Source organism: Grampus griseus (genome assembly GCF_964374135.1).
Source record: "Grampus griseus genome assembly, chromosome: 3".
Taxonomy (NCBI): domain Eukaryota; kingdom Metazoa; phylum Chordata; class Mammalia; order Artiodactyla; family Delphinidae; genus Grampus; species Grampus griseus.
Genome location: NC_139019.1, coordinates 41,910,479 through 41,926,851, shown reverse-complemented (window position 1 = coordinate 41,926,851; position 16,373 = coordinate 41,910,479).

The following is a 16,373-nucleotide window of genomic DNA, read 5'->3' as shown; positions in this document are numbered from 1 at the left end:
ATTTTCTGAGCTTTGGACTTAGAGTGAGCATTGAGTGAACTCTTAGAGTGAGAAGAGACCTTTATGAGGTTCCCACCAAATCTTTCTGGTTATAGTTCGGTCATTTAGATGTGGTCTAGGGTCAGACGTTTCTATGTGGTGAGTTTTCTAGGTAATGAAGGGACAAACTATTTTCCTCCCCCATTCCGCAACCCCCAGCTTTGCATCTCATGTCACCCCACTATATCACTCACCACCTCACTGTTGCTGCATCTACTGCGACCACTGGGACAGTCCCCTTCGTTTCATTTTTTTAAACCACTTTATTGAGATATAATTTATATATCATGCAATTCACCCATTTAAAATGTACAATTCAATGGTTCTTGATATGTAGCTATTAATTCTTAAAATTGTGGTTTTATATATATATATATAGATCATAAAATTTGCCATTTAACCATTTAAAATATACAATTCAGTGGCATTAATTATATTCACAATGTTGTGCACCTATTACCACTGTCTATTTTCAAAACTTTTTAGCCATCTTAAACAGAAACTTTGTAATCATTAAGCAATAACTCCCCATCTCCCTTTCCTTCCAGCCTCCAGCAGCTTCTAATCTACCCTCTGTCTCTATGAAATTGCCTATCCTCAATACTTTATGTAAGTGAAGTCTTATAATATTTGTCCTTTTGCTTGTGTTATTTCAATTAGCATAATGTCTTCAAGGTTATTTCAGTTGTAGCAAGTATCAGAATTTCATTCCTTGCTATGGCTGAAAAATATTTCATTGTACTTATATGCCACATTTTGTTTATCCATTCATTGGCTGATTGACTTTTGGGTTGTCTCCACCTTTTGGCTATTGTGCCTAATGCTGCAATGAACATTGGTGTAAAAATATCTGTTTGAATCCCTGCTTTTTGGTTATATACCTAGGAGTAGAACTGCTCGGTCATATGATAATCTATGTTAAGCTTTTTGAGGAATCCCTTTATTTGACAACTTTAGATCCTAGCTTCCTGTTACTTTCTCTACTCCTACTTACGTCTTAATTCTTGGGACTTTCAGTATACAAGTAGTTGATCCTTGCAGCACTCTAGCTGCAGACTTCTGGTTTCTGTTTAGGATGTAGAAAGTTGGAAAGAGTGCTAATTCCACATTTATAACAAAGAAAAATCTGGATAATCTACAAAATCATAATTTTTCTTTAACTTCTCAGACTTGAGGCTGCAGGTCAAACAAGTAGGCTGAAATCTAAGGGAAGACAGGTACCTCCAGGGAGGACCTGCTTACCTGGAGAAAGGCATGATTGGAAGAGGTGCTGGACATCATAGAAGCTGATCGGAAGAGTTCAGGTAAGTTTTAAAATGAATCCCTAAGGGCTGAGTGTGGCTTAGCATAAAAATATAGCACCCCTGGGAGCTACAGACATAAGGAGAATTGACACTAGCTGGCAGGCTTTTCTCCATGGACCTCACCAGGAGAAAGCTGGGGGCAAGGCAGTGACTGGAATGAGCCTCCCCTTTGGTGCAGGGGACAAGAGCAGCCACCTCTGCAGGCAGGGCACAAAGCTCTGCCAAGATGCTTTGCCCCTACCTTCTTCACAGAGCAAAAGCCCTAAGTTTCTGAGGAAAGGGCAGCAAACACTCTCACCCTCAGGGTCGAGGTGAAGACACATTGTAGCTAGAAGAAGGGAAGAGAAAAAAACCAACCCTCTGTTTCTGAGGGAGAGGCAGGGAAAGAGCCTCTGCCACTAGGGCAGAGATAGGATCACTGAGATGGTCCCACACCTGAGACTAAGGCACACAATGCCTGCCTAGGACTGGGCCTGAATATGGACAACAGAAAATGTCTCCCCACTTCCCACTCCAAGGATAGCAAGAACTGAGTAACAAATAACAATAGTCTACTACTAGGTGGAGGCAAAAATGAGGGGAGAAAATATCTTTGAGGTTTAGGGACACAGGCAAAGCCTAAGGCTGAAGTGGAACAGAACATTGAGAAATGCTCTCTGGAAACTGAAACCCAGCCAGAAGTATGAGGTAATGCCAGAGACATTTCTAGCCTGAGGTGTCCTGAGGGTACCTGTAGCAACAATAAATGCAAACCCAGATCAACTCCTCACTAGACTGACTCAATTCCTCACAGTAGAGGCCTAGAAAAAGAAGAGTTATTCACATATCCAGACATGAAACTGTTTACCTCAGTGTTAGTAAACACTGCAAATTATGAGACCCACAAAGAAGCAAAGAAAACAGCACACAGTCAAGAGACAAAACAATCAACAGAATCAGACTCAGATATGACTTGGAGGTTAGAGTTATCAGAAAGAGAGCTGAAATAATTATAACTATTATGTTAAAGTCTCTAGTGGAACAGATGGGCAACTGTATGACCATAGGAAGGCTATCAGCAGAGAGATGGAAACTAAGAAGGGACCAAATAGAAATGATGGAAATGAAAAATATGATGAAAGACTAATCACTTTGATGGGCTCATTGGGAGACTTTACTCAGCTGAGAAAATAGGGAACTTAAAGATAAGTCAATCAAAATTGTCTAAACTGAAGCACAAAGAGAAAAATGAAAAAAGAAACAAATTAACCCAGAGCAGGCCATGCAAGACCTGTGGGACCATATCAAACTAACAGTCATGTAATTGGAATCCAAATAAGAAGAGAGGCAAGGCGGCAGAAGAAATACTTGAAGAGGTAATTAATAGGATTAGACTTAACCCTGGTGAAGGCATGAAAGTCTTTGCACTTTTCTTTGTTAGTCTGAGCCTACATTTGCAATCTGATTCTTTGTTTCACTGATCTGGACTATGTGGACCCACTTAACCGTGAAATATCCATTCACTTATTCATTCAATTTAAGATACGTATAAAGTACCTACCATGAGCTAGATCCGGGAGTTACTGTCTGAATGGATCTTATGGCCTAAATAGAGACTTAGAAATACTAATGTCTGGTGCTGTGGTCAGTGAGAAGAGCAGGATTTTGGAAATGAGAGAGCCCTGCCTCTAAACCCTGGCCCTGTCATTTAACATCCACATCCTTTCTGAGCACAATGGTACCTAGCTTATTGGGCTGTTGAAAGGACTGCTGTAAAGTAATGGTTCTCACTCTGAGATACTTAGTCTGGGGTGATCCCAGGCATTTCTCCCAAAGTTTCCCAGGTGATTATAAAGCAGTAGTCAGCGTGGAGAAGTGCTGGGGTAAAGTGTTACCTGGCACATAGACGGCACTCAGCAATGTTGGTGCACCTCCTGGACTAACCTGGAATCACCTGCAGTTCACATTCCTGGCCAGCTGCAGCCCCGAGGGCAAGGCTGATTTCTTCTTTATTGTGACTGGGGTGGGGATTGGATGGAGTCAGAAGGAAGAAAGTCTGCTGCCAGTGAGTCAGAGACTGACTGGGCTGTAGCTGCATGAGACTTGTTTCCCAGGAACATAGGGGGTTAGAATTTTATAATCCCTCCTCCCCAGCCTCTCTCAGCAACTAGAGACCAAGGACTTTAGTTCAAGGCAACACACTTCTGCAGTTTACTCTCGGCCACAGCATAGGTAGCGCCTTTCTCTTGTTTCTCCGAAATTTAATCCAGTCTTTCCTCTCACTCAAAACAACCAGGTGCTTGTTTTATTTTTTGTGAAAACACATACTTTAGATGATGGTATAAATATACCTTTCATTAAGAATCTGCCTGCCAATGCAGGGGACCTGGGTTCGAGCCCTGGTCCGGGAAGATCCCACCTGCCGCGGAGCAACTAAACCCGTGCACCACAACTACTGAGCCTGAGCTCTAGAGCCAGTGAGCCACAGCTACTGGAGCGAGCGTGCCTAGAGACGTGCTCTACAACAAGAGAAGCCACTGCAGTGAGATGCCCGTGCACCACAATGAAGAGTAGGCTCTGCTCACCGCAACTAGAGAAAACCCGAGTGCAGCAATGAAGCTGCATAGCCAAAAAAAAAAAAAAAAAAATCTAATCCTTTAAAAAAAAAATCTTCCTTTCAAAAGTCTTTGAATTGGCAAAAGTTGATAATTAACTGGTGATGGGGGCTGGGTGATAGATATATAGGGATTCATATATATTATTCTTTATACTTTGGGACATTACAAAATAAAGTCCTTGTTGGCTTTCCTGTGCTTTCTGTATTATTTGACAGAAGAAGAGTGACCTTTTAGTATATTCTTGCCATTCATAGGGAGAGGTATCGTTGAACTTGGCCAGTTTACCAAATATCCCGTATCAACAGTCCAGAAGAATTTGGCTAATTATGAGTTATAATGTAAAAAAACTTTAAACTCCTTTTTAATGTATTTTAAATGTTTATTCTGTTTTTATTTGGATTTTTTGAGTTTTTTATTGATAATCTGTGAGATAACTGATCTTTTATTTTTGATCTGGGTGAATTTGAAGAGATGTATAGTATATTTGACTTTTTATAGCTTCATAGAGAGCAATATAGACACAGTTATGTGGCCAGAAACTGAACCATAACTTGAAAGCACAGCTGTTGGGCAGGGAGTGGTAGCTCCCTAGCTGTTTGAGTTAGACACACCCCATCCTACTAGAGTAAATGTTCAGAGGATGAAGACCACATTGATTTTGGAGGAGAATAGAGCTAGTTATTGGGGCGCTCCTGTGGGCACTAAGTAATTTCAGTTATTGTTTTTGCTTTGTCCACCAGACCACTTCATTAGATCAGATTAAATTATCTCTCAAGAAGGTGTTTGAGGGTAAATGGAGAATGAGATCTCTTTATCTTCTTAATTGACATCTGGAAAGGGATGGGATTGGGGTCCCAGGGTGCCCTGGGGCAGTGGGATGTGGGGTGAGGTGTAGGGGGATGATGTGGAGTGAAAGTGTGTGTATATGTATGTGTGTGCTGTAAGCTGACCAATTGTCAAAACAAAGGCTTCATTAGGATGTGTTTAGTTGAAATGAAGAATTTCAACTAAGCTGAGAAAATAATAAAAGAGGTAGTTTTACTAAGATGTTAAACAGGAATATCTCCAGAGTGGCACCATTTGTTGTTGTTGTGAAAGAGGAATTGTTTATTCTTAATCTACAGATGAGGAAACTGAAGTTCAGGTGGGTAAATAACTTGACCAAAGTTGCACCACTAATAGCTGATAAATCAGAATTTGAGCCCAGTACTGCCTGACCCAAAAACTGACCAATGCCCTTAAAGTTTGGTGAGTCGTTGGATCAGAGACTTGATAAGACACTTGCCTATCTAAGGTTGTGTTCCTAATACTGTGCCTTTTGTCCATCTATATCCCTTTTGTAAAGGATCTTACTGTTTTTGAAACCTCCAAATGAGAGGGACTTTTGGCCCCTTTGCTAGCCTGTGTCCTCCAGAAGACCACTCAGGTACGAGCTAAATTTCCTGCCTATGTACTCGCAGGACTTGTCCAGCTGACCTGGAGCAAGGTGACTCCCCCAGTCTTCCACTCTTCTCAGACCGTACGAGGAACATGGGTGGAAGGAGAGGCTCCGGGCTCTGCAGATCCACCCCAGACTTTGCAGTGACTCCTGAAGGATTTAGTCACAGACTCTCTTCAGGCCAGACGCTCTCCCCAGAAGGAAGGCCAGCTTCATCTCTAATTTGGTGGCAACATTTTTAAAGAGTAAGATGGAACAGCAGTTATCATATAGCCGAGCTACAAGAAAGAACTAATCTTCTTTAATAATATCTAACATACAAGCAGAAGACAGCCACTGTGATTATCTCTTGCAGTTTTGTCAACTATCCACTTTATACATGGGGAAACTGATGAGTAGGGAGGTTAAGTAACACAGCTCACTGACTGTGCACCTAGAATGCAAATCCAGGCTGTCTCCAGAGCCCATTCCGTTAATCACTGTGTAGTAGCAATGTCTGTGTAACAGTGATGTCTGAAACTAGTTCCTTAAAATGAGGGAGCTGGTCAACCCAAGTCAGCCTGGGTTTACAAAGGGTGGGAAGCTGCAGGGAATCTGGATCTTTGCCCTGACTCTCTCAGTGCCCTGTGGATTGCCCCCACTCTAATCCATTTATTTACTTGGCAGCTACAATTTCTGTCTCTTTCGTGGGAGGATAGTTAGACATGAAGTCCTGGCACTGCCTCAGAGACTAGGTGAATGACTTACAAAAATTTGTTTGCAGAATGTCATCTTGGACAAATACATACCAAGCTACAATTTCTTTGTCACCATTTTCCACAAAGTGTGGGAATCTATGAGGAAGTGTGGAGGGGACCTTGGGGCTCAGGGGAGTAGGGAGAACCTCTGGTGGTGAATGGCTGGACAACTGCCCGGGGGCCTGCGAGTAGCCTGACTTTCTGCTTCTTGGGGTAACTCCCCAACAGTTTGGCATATAGGAGAGTTTCCATAGAGCGACTTGATTCCTGGGCCTAGTTATAGCTGAGTGACAACACACTGGGGAGGACAACAGCTGTTTTATTTATTTATTTTTTAACATCTTTATTGCAGGATAATTGCTTTACATTGTTGTGTTAGTTGCTGCTGTATAACAAAGTTAATCAGCTATACATATACATATATCCCCATATCCCCTGCCTCTTACGTCTCCCTCCCACCCTCCCTATCCCACCCCTCTAGGTAGTCAGAAATCACTGAGCTGATCTCCCTGTGCTATGCAGCTGCTTCCCACTAGCTATCTATTTTACATTTGGTAGTATATATATGTCCATGCCACTCTCTCACTTTGTCTCAGCTTACACTTCCCACTTCCCATGTCCTCAATCCATTCTCTATGTCTGTGTCTTTATTCCTGTCCTGCCCCTAGGTTCTTCAGAACCATTTTTTCTTCTTTTTTTTTAGATTCCATATATATGTGTTAGCATACAGTATTTGTTTTCTCTTTCTGACTTACTTCACTCTGTATGACAGACTCTAGGTCCATCCACGTCACTACAAATAACTCAATTTCATTTCTTTTTATGGCTGAGTAATATTCCATTGTATATATGTGCCACATCTTCTTTATCCATTCATCTGTTGATGGACACTTAGGTTGCTTCCATGTCCTGGCTATTGTAAATAGAGCTGCAATGAACATTGTGGTACATGACTCTTTTTGAATTATGGTTTTCTCAGGGTATATGCCCAGTAGTGGGATTGCTGGGTCATATGGTAGTTCTTTTTTTAGTTTTTTAAGGAACCTCCATACTGTTCTCCATAGTGGCTGTATCAATTTACATTCCCACCAACAGTGCAAGAGGGTTCCCTTTCTCCACACCCTCTCCAGCATTTATTGTTTGTAGATTTTTTGATGATGGCCATTCTGCCTGGTGTGAGGTGATACCTCATTGTAGTTTTGATTTGCATTTCTCTAATGATTAGTGATGTTGAGCATCCTTTCATGTGTTTGTTGGCAATCTGTATATCATCTATGGAGAAATGTCTATTTAGGTCTTCTGCCCATTTTTGGATTGGGTTGTTTGTTTTTTTGATATTGAGCTGCATGAGCTGCTTGTACATTTTGGAGATTAAGCCTTTGTCAGTTGCTTCATTTGCAAATATTTTCTCCCATTCTGAGGATTGTCTTTTCGTCTTGTTTATGGTTTCATTTGCTATGCAAAAGCTTTTAAGTTTCATTAGGTCCCATTTGTTTATTTTTGTTTTTATTTCAATTTCTTTAGGAGACGGGTCAAAAACGATATAGCTGTGATTTATGTCATAGAGTGTTCTGCCTATGTTTTCCTCTAAGAGTTTTATAGTGTCTGACCTTACATTTAGGTCTTTAATCCACTTTGAGTTTGTTTCTGTGTATGGTGTTAGGGAGTGTTCTAATTTCATTCTTTCACATGTAGCTGTCCAGTTTTCCCAGCACCACTTATCAAACAAGTTGTCTTTTCTTCATTGTATATTCTTGCCTCCTTTATCAAAGATAAGGTGACCATATGTGTGTGGGTTTATCTCTGGGCTTTCTATCCTGTTCCTCTGATCTATATTTCTGTTTTTGTGTCAGTACCTTACTGTCTTGGTTACTGTAGTTTTGTAGTATAGTCTGAAGTCAGGGAGTCTGATTCCTCCAGTTCCGTTTTCTTTCTCAAGATTGCTTTGGCTTTTTGGGGTCTTTTGTGTTTCCATACAAATTGTGAAATTTTCTGTTCTAGTTCTGTGAAAAAATGCCATTGGTAGTTTGATAGGGATTGCATTGAATCTGTAGATTGCTTTGGGTATTAGAGTCATTTTCACAATGTTGATTCTTCCAATACAAGAACATGGTATATCTCTTATCTGTTCGTATCATCTTTAATTTCTTTCATCAGTGTCTTATAGTTTTCTGCATACAGGTCTTTTGTCTCCTTAGGTAGGTTTATTCCTAGGTATTTTATTCTTTTTGTTGCAATGGTAAATGGGAGTGTTTCCTTAATTTCTCTTTCAGATATTTCATCATTAGTGTATAGGAATTCCAGAGATTTCTGTGCATTAATTTTGTATCCTGCTACTGTACCAAATTCATTGATTAACTCTAGCAGTTTTCTGGTGGCATCTATAGGATTTTTAATGTATAGTATCATGTCATCTGGAAACCATGACAGTTTTACTTCTTCTTTTCCAATTTGTATTCCTTTTATTTCTTTTTTGTCTTTGACTGCTGTGGCTTAAACTTCCAAAACAATGTTGAATAATAGTAGTGAGAGTGGGCAACCTTGTCTTGTTCCTGATCCTAGTGGAAATGGTTTCAGTTTTTCACCATTGAGAATGATGTTGGCTATGGGTTTGTCATATATGGCCTTTATTATGTTGAGGTAAGTTACCTCTATGCCTACTTTCTGGAGAGTTTTTATCATAAATGGATGTTGAATTTTGTCAAAAGCTTTCTCTGCATCTATTGAGATTATCATATGGTTTTTATCCTTCAATTCGTTAATATGATGTATCACATTGATTAACTTGTATATATTGAAGAATCCTCAAATTCCTGGGATAAACCCCACTTGATCATGGTGTATGATCCTTTTAATGTGCTGCTGGATTCTGTTTGCTAGTGTTTTGTTGAGGATTTTTGCATCTATGTTCATCAGTGCTATTGGTCTGTAGTTTTATTTTTTTGTGACGTCTTTGTCTAGTTTTGGTATCAGGGTGATGGTGGCCTCGTAGAATGAGTTGGGGAGTGTTCCTCCCTCTGTTATATTTTGGAAGACTTTGAGAAGGATAGGTGTTATCTCTTCTCTAAATGTTTGCTAGAATTCGCCTGTGAAGCCATCTCATGCTGGGTTTTTGTTTGTTGGAAGATTTTTAATCACAGTTTCAATTTCAATGTTTGTGATTGGTCTGTTCATATTTTGTATTTCTTCCTGATTCAGTCTCGGAAGGTTGTGCATTTCTAAGAATTTGTCCATTTTACTGGCATAGAGTTGCTTGTAGTAATCTCTCATGATCTTTTGTATTTCTGCAGTGTCAGTTGTTACTTCTCCTTTTTCATTTCTAATTCTGTTGATTTGAGTTTTCTCCCTTTTATTCTTGATGAATCTGGCTAATGGTTTATCAGTTTTGTTTATCTTCTCAAAGCACAAGCTTCTATTTTATTGATCTTTGCTATTGTTTCCTTTATTTCTTTTTAATTTATTTCTGATCTGATCTTCATGATTCCTTTCCTTCTGCTAACTTTGGGGTTTTTTTGTTTTTCTTTCTTTAATTGCTTTAGGTCTAAGGTTAGGTTGTTTATTTGAGATTTTTCTTGTTTCTTGAGGTAGGATTGTGTTGCTATAAGCTTACCTCTTAGAACTGCTTGTGCTGCATCCCAAAGGTTTTGGTTCATTGTGTTTTTATTGTCATTTGTTTCTTGGTATTTTTTGATTTCCTCTATGATTTCTTCAGTGATCTCTTGGTTATTTAGTAGTGTATTGTTTAGCCTCCATGTGTTTGTATTTTTTACAGATTTTTTTCCTGTAATTGATATCTAGTCTTATAGTGTTATGGTCAGAAAAGATACTTGATACAATTTCAGTTTTCTTAAATTTATCAAGGCTTGATTTGTGACCCAGGATATGATCTATCCTGGAGAATGTTCCATGAGCACTTCAGAACAAAGTGTATTCTGTTGATTTTGGATGGAATGTCCTATAAATATCAATTAAGTCCATCTTGTTTAATGTATCATTTAAAGCTTATGTTTCCTTATTTATTTTCATTTTGGATGATCTGTCCATTGGTGAAAATGGGGTGTTAAATTCCCCTACTATGATTGTGCTACTCTCCATTTCCCCTTTTATGGCTGTTAGTATTTGCCTTATGTATTGAGGTGCTCCTATGTTGGGTGCATAAATATTTACAATTGTTATATCTTCTTCTTGGATTGATCCCTTGATCATTATGTAGTGTCCTTCTTTGTCTCTTGTAAGAGTCTTTATCTTAAAGTCTATTTTGTCTGATGTGAGAATTGCTACTCCAGCTTTCTTTTGATTTCCATTTGCATGGAATATCTTCTCTGTCCCCTCACTTTCAGTCTGTATGTGTCCCTAGGTCTGAAGTGGGTCTCTTGTAGACAGCATATATATGGGTCTTGTTTTTGTATGCATTCAGCCAGTCTATGTCTTTTGGTTGCATCATTTAATCCATTTACATTTAAGGTAATTATCGATATGAATGTTCCTATTACCATTTTCTTAATTGTTTTGGGTTTATTATTGTAGGTTTTTTCCTTCTCTTTTGTTTCCTGCCTAGAGAAGTTCCTTTAGCATTTGTTGTCGAGCTGGTTTGGTGGTGCTGAATTCTCTTAGCTTTTGCTTGTCTGTAAAAGTTTTAATTTCTCTGTCATATCTGAATGAGATCCTTGCTGGGTAGAGTAATCTTGTTTGTAGGTTTCTCCCTTTCATCACTTTAAATATGTCCTGCCACTCCCTTCTGGCTAGCAGAGTTTCTGCTGAAAGATCAACTGTTAACCTTATGGGGATTCCATTGTATGTTATTTGTTGCTTCTCCTTGCTGCTTTTTTTCTTTGTATTTAATTTTTGATAGTTTGATTAATATGTGTCTTGGCATGTTTCTCCTTGGATTTATTCTGTATGGGACTCTCTGCGCTTCCTGGACTTGATTGACTATTTCCTTTCCCATATTAGGGAAGTTTTCAACTATAATCTCTTCAAATATTTTCTCAGCCCCTTTCTTTTTCTCTTCTTCTTCTGGGACCCCTAAAATTCGAATGTTGGTGCATTTAATGTTGTCCCAGAGGTCTCTGAGACTGTCCTCAATTCTTTTCATTCTTTTTTGTTTATTCTGCTGTGCGGTAGTTATTTCCACTATTTTATCTTCCAGGTCACTTATCTGTTCTTCTGCCTAAGTTATTCTGCTATTGATTCCTTCTAGAGAATTTTAAATTTCATTTATTGTGTTGTTCATCATTGTTTGTTTGCAATTTAGTTCTTCTAGGTCCTTGTTAAACGTTTCTTGTATTTTCTCCATCCTGTTTCCAAGATTTTGGATCATCTTTACTATCATTCCTCTGAATTCTTTTTCAGGCAGACTGCCTATTTCCTCTTCATTTATTGGTCTGGTGGGTTTTTACCTTGCTCCTTCATCTGCTGCATATTTCTCTGTCTTCTAATTATGCTTAACTTACTGTGTTTGGGGTTTCCTTTTCACAGCCTGCAGGTTCAAAGCCTGCAGCCCCCAGGCTACGAACCTGCAGCTACCCATTGTTTTTGGTGTCCGCCCCCAGTGGGTAAGGTTGGTTCAGTGGGTTGTGTCGGCTTCCTGGTGGAGGGGACTGGTGCCTGTGTCCTGGTGGATGAGGCTGGATCTTGTCTTTCTGGTGGGCAGGACTGCGTCTGGTGGTGTGTTCTGGGGTGTCTGTGAACTTATTATGATTTCAGGTAGCCTCTCTGCTAATGGGTGGGGTTGTGTTCCTGTCTTGCTAGTTGTTTGGCATGGGGTGTCCAGGACTGGAGCTTGCTGGTCGTTGTGTGGAGCTGGGTCTTAGCGTTGAAATGGAGATCTCTGGGAGAGCTCTTGCTGACTGATATTACATGGAGTCAGGAGGTCTCTGGTGGTCCAGTGTCCTGAACTCGGCTCTCCCCCCTCAGAGACTCAGGCCTGACACCTGGCTGGAGCACCAAGACCCTGTCAGACACACGGTTGGAGAAGAATCATGGAGTCCCTCCAATGTGGTTTTCCTTTCTCCCTCTGTCTTATGGTGCTCTGGGTAGTTTGCCCATCTAAGATCCCTGCGTCTTACGGCTGCTTTAATCACCGAAGCTTCTGAGGTAATTGCAGCAGTGGATGTTTCAGGGTAAGGGAGACACCTACTGTTCATTTTGAGGAGGACAGCTAACTTTAGTCCTTTGAATCCAATGTCGTGTGTGTGTGTGTGTGTGTGTGTGTGTGTGTGTGTGTGTGTGTTCGTGTGTGTGTGTGTGTGTGTGTGTGTGTGTGTGTTTGTTAGTGGGAGGGATTTGTAATCACAATGCCTGGTGGTGGGAGTAGTGAGGAGGCGGCAGGGTTATTTAGAGAGTTCTAGAATGTCAGAGCTGAAAGAGTTCTTGGAGATCATGTTCTAGAGCTGTGCTGTCCAATATGGCAGCCATTACCACATATAGCTGTTTAAATTTAAATTAAATTGATTAAAATTTAAAATCCAGTTTCTTGGTCTCAGTAGCCACATTTTAGATGTTCACTATTCACATATGGTTGGTGGTTACCATATTGGGTAGCACAGATATAGAACATTCCATCCTCTTAGAAAGTTCTGTTGGACAGTGGTGTTCTAGAATCTTCTGGACAAATCCCTTGGTTTTTGTTTTGTTTTGTTTTTGAACAAGAAATAAACTTTTATTGTGTCATCAACAAGGTTTGAGATCATTTGTTACTGCAGCATGACTTAGCCTAAGCTGGCTAAAACAGTTGAAAATTTTAATAATGAAATAAAAATAGATGTATATAAAAGTACAGGTAAATTCTTCTTTTCTCAAACACTTCAAAGTACAATGTCTTAATATAAAATGTCTTAATAAAAAATAAAATGTCTTAATATAAAAAAATATATATATATTTTCTAACGTGCAGCCTTGAGCCGCTGCCGTGCCTGCGCTTGGCACTTTGGAGTCACACTGTCGAGCTGGAGCCCGCACTTGCGCATAAATGGGGCCACCTGGCCCCACGGCATCGGCCCTTTTAACTAGGAGCCGGCATCGCCGGGCTGCCAGTGGGTGAGGCACTGCAGCGACTCAGGCCTCAGCCCTTAAAGCCAAGGTTGAGATTTCTTTGGGATATGTTGGGGATCCTGCAGTCTCTGTTACTTAGTGTCCTGCATATCCTGTGCCTTTGCTGTAAGTTTGAGTGTCCTCTCTTTGTGCCCTCCCCTTGTTTTGAAAATGAGGAAACTGAAGCTCAGAGAAGGGGCTTACCCAACTGGTTCCTACTAGAGCTGGGACCAGGACTCGGGTTATTGGCACTTCTCGCCTGGTGCCACCAAGGTGCTTCCTACTTAATTTTATGGCACTGTGCCAGGTATGGGGGGTAATGAACGGTACAATTCTGACCTCTTGCCCTCCTAGAGATCATAGTCCCAGTACATGGGCTACACCAGTGTTTTTCAGATATCTTATTTTTTAGCAGGGAAGCTTCTATTCTCCATGAAATCTTCTGTGGAAAACTACAATATAAAATAGATGAAAACCAGAGCTGCTCTTGCTGAAGCACAATGTGAGTATATGTATATGTGTGTGGCTCCCAAGGCCTTGCCATCCCAGTCTCCTCCTCGTGGCCCCTTCACCTTCTTGGAACTATAGGGCTCCAGGGAAGAGCTGGAAAGTTGTGGTCTATACTCAGGCTCCTTAACTGGAGGAATCTGGGCTCTCAGATTTGCAGTGACTGTAAGGCATGGGGATGGGGGTGTGCAGAGGGGGCCATGGGAATTATTGCTTGTCTCGTGCTTCAGAGGCTCAAGGGGGTAGAGACAGAGGTTTGACGATGATGACATGTCTTCCCATTATAGCCTGTATTTCTTGCAGAGGTGTGGAGGGGCAAGGCACGGCCAGAAACATGGGCATTTGAGAAAGAAGTGGTTCGTGGCACAGCTTTTCCCAGACTTGTTGGGCTTTTCTTGTAGGATTTCATGCTTGCATTCATTCATTGGTTTACTCATTCATTTGTGGGATATTTACTGACTTCCTATTATGGGAAACATGCTGACCTAATGTTCTGTGTGGAATGGGTACTAAGGTAAATCAGATAGAGACCTTGTCTTAAAGCAAGTTAGAGTCTAGTAAGGGAGATAAGATAGAAATATCAATATCTAAAATACAAGGTAGAAAATGCCAAATGCAAAGACCTGAGAACTGCTAAAGCATTATGGAATTCTGGAAGAGGAAGAAATTACCTCTAATTAGCCATTGGGCAAGGGATTGTGGAGGAGAGGATTGGATTTGGATGTACAGAGGTTGGGGAGAGAGGGCAGAAGTGTCTCTTTCCTCTGAAGGGAGGCTCGTGCACACATGCAGGGATGTGGGAAAGTGTCTGGGGCACAGCAAGCAATTCAGTTTGGTGGGAGCATGAGGTTACTTAAAGCGATTTGGAGGCTTTTGTCTCATCCACCACCCACACCTTGAAGAACACACTATCATATGGAAGACAGTACCAGGCCCAAATCTTGCCTCCATTAGTGCTAAAGAGAAAGGAGTTAGGGACAAAAGCTACCTCCATCCTGGAGTCTTTAGGATCCTGCCGAGCAGAGAAGCCTGCCAAAAGGCTAACTTGAAAACTGCCTTCCTTGACAGCTTCCTAAGCAGATTCTGACAACCATTCTAAAGGGGACGGGCAACTCAGGTCTCCACACAGACACCGTTGGTAGTTCCCTGCTGCCAACTCTTCCTGAGTATTGAAAGCTCCTGGTTTCATGAGTTGGCTCCTTTGCACAAACCCTAGAAACACACAACTGTAAGTGAACTGTATCTTGGAGAAAGAGCTGAAGTGAAAGCATTTCATTTTTTGGATCTAGCACTGCCTTTATTCTGGCATGAGGAAGACCTTTGGTGTGTACACATTTAGAGAAAGGATGGGAAGAACATCAGAGGGCCCTGGAGTGGCTTTTGCTAAAATATTTTCACAGGCTCTAGATGTTAATTTCCAGAAACTAAGTATATACAGCTTGGAAGATGTTGAGAAAATTAATGAACATCTTTGAAAAATTCATCCATATTGCTGCATAGAATAGTAGTTCACTTTTTTATTTTAAAAAAATTAAAAAATTTTGCAGGATTTAAAATAATTGTGGTAAAATATACATAAAATAACATTTACCATTATAACCATTTTTAAGTGTTCAGTTCAGTGGTTTTAAGTATGTTCACATTGTTCTGCAACCTTCAGTAACATCCATCTTCAGAACTTTCTCCATCTTCCCAGACTGAAACGCTGTGCCCATTAAATAGTAACTCCCCATTCCTCCCTCCCCCGGTCTCTGGAAACCACTGGTCTACTTTCTGCCTCTATGACTGTGACTACTCTAGGTACCCCATATAAGTTGAACCAGACAGAATTTATTCTTTTGTGACTCGCTTATTTCACTTCACATAATGTTTTCAAGATTTTTCCATGTTGTAGCTTGTGTCAGAATTTCCTTCCTTTATAAGGCTGGATAATATTCCTTTATATGTATATACCACATTTTGTTTCCCTATTCATCCATTGATGGACACTTGGGCTGTTGTGAACATGGGTGTATAAATATCTGTTTGAGGCCCTGCTTTCAATTATTTTGGGTATATACCCAGAAGTGGAATTGCTGGATCATATGGATAATTCTATTTTTAATTTTTTGAGGAACTGCTATACTGTTTTCCATAGCAACTGCTTTTTACATTCCCACCAGCAATGCACAAGTGTTCCAATTTCTTCATATCCTTATCAACACTTGCTATTTTCTGTTTTTTTATGTTAGCTACCATAATGGAGGTGAAGTGAATGAATGCCTTTTGAATAATAATAATTTACTTAGCTTTCCACAACATTGATTACAAAACAATTTAATGCATCTCTTTCACCAGGTACCTATTCTAAGTTTCACATGGATGTTACACTGACTGACTTCCTTCTGAAACTTGGACAATTAAATTTGTATTTCTCAAAGCAAATAGAAAAACAATGCCATAGAAATGTGATGAGATATCACATAGTTACTGTGTCTGATGCTCTTGGGCCCTGCAGGACTTCCTATTCATGTTCTCTAACCGAAAACCTCCAACCACAGGCATCTACAGATCTTTGCCTGTGAGGTTTCTCTAGCTGTTGGCGCCCTCACAGCCTATGAACAGGGCAGCCTGGAGGTGTTGGGGAATTAACACCCCCTGGAAACTGTTCTCAACCCATGACTGATGGCGGTTGGTGTAGAAATATCCCAACTGCTTCCCTCCTTTGTTGGGCTAACTC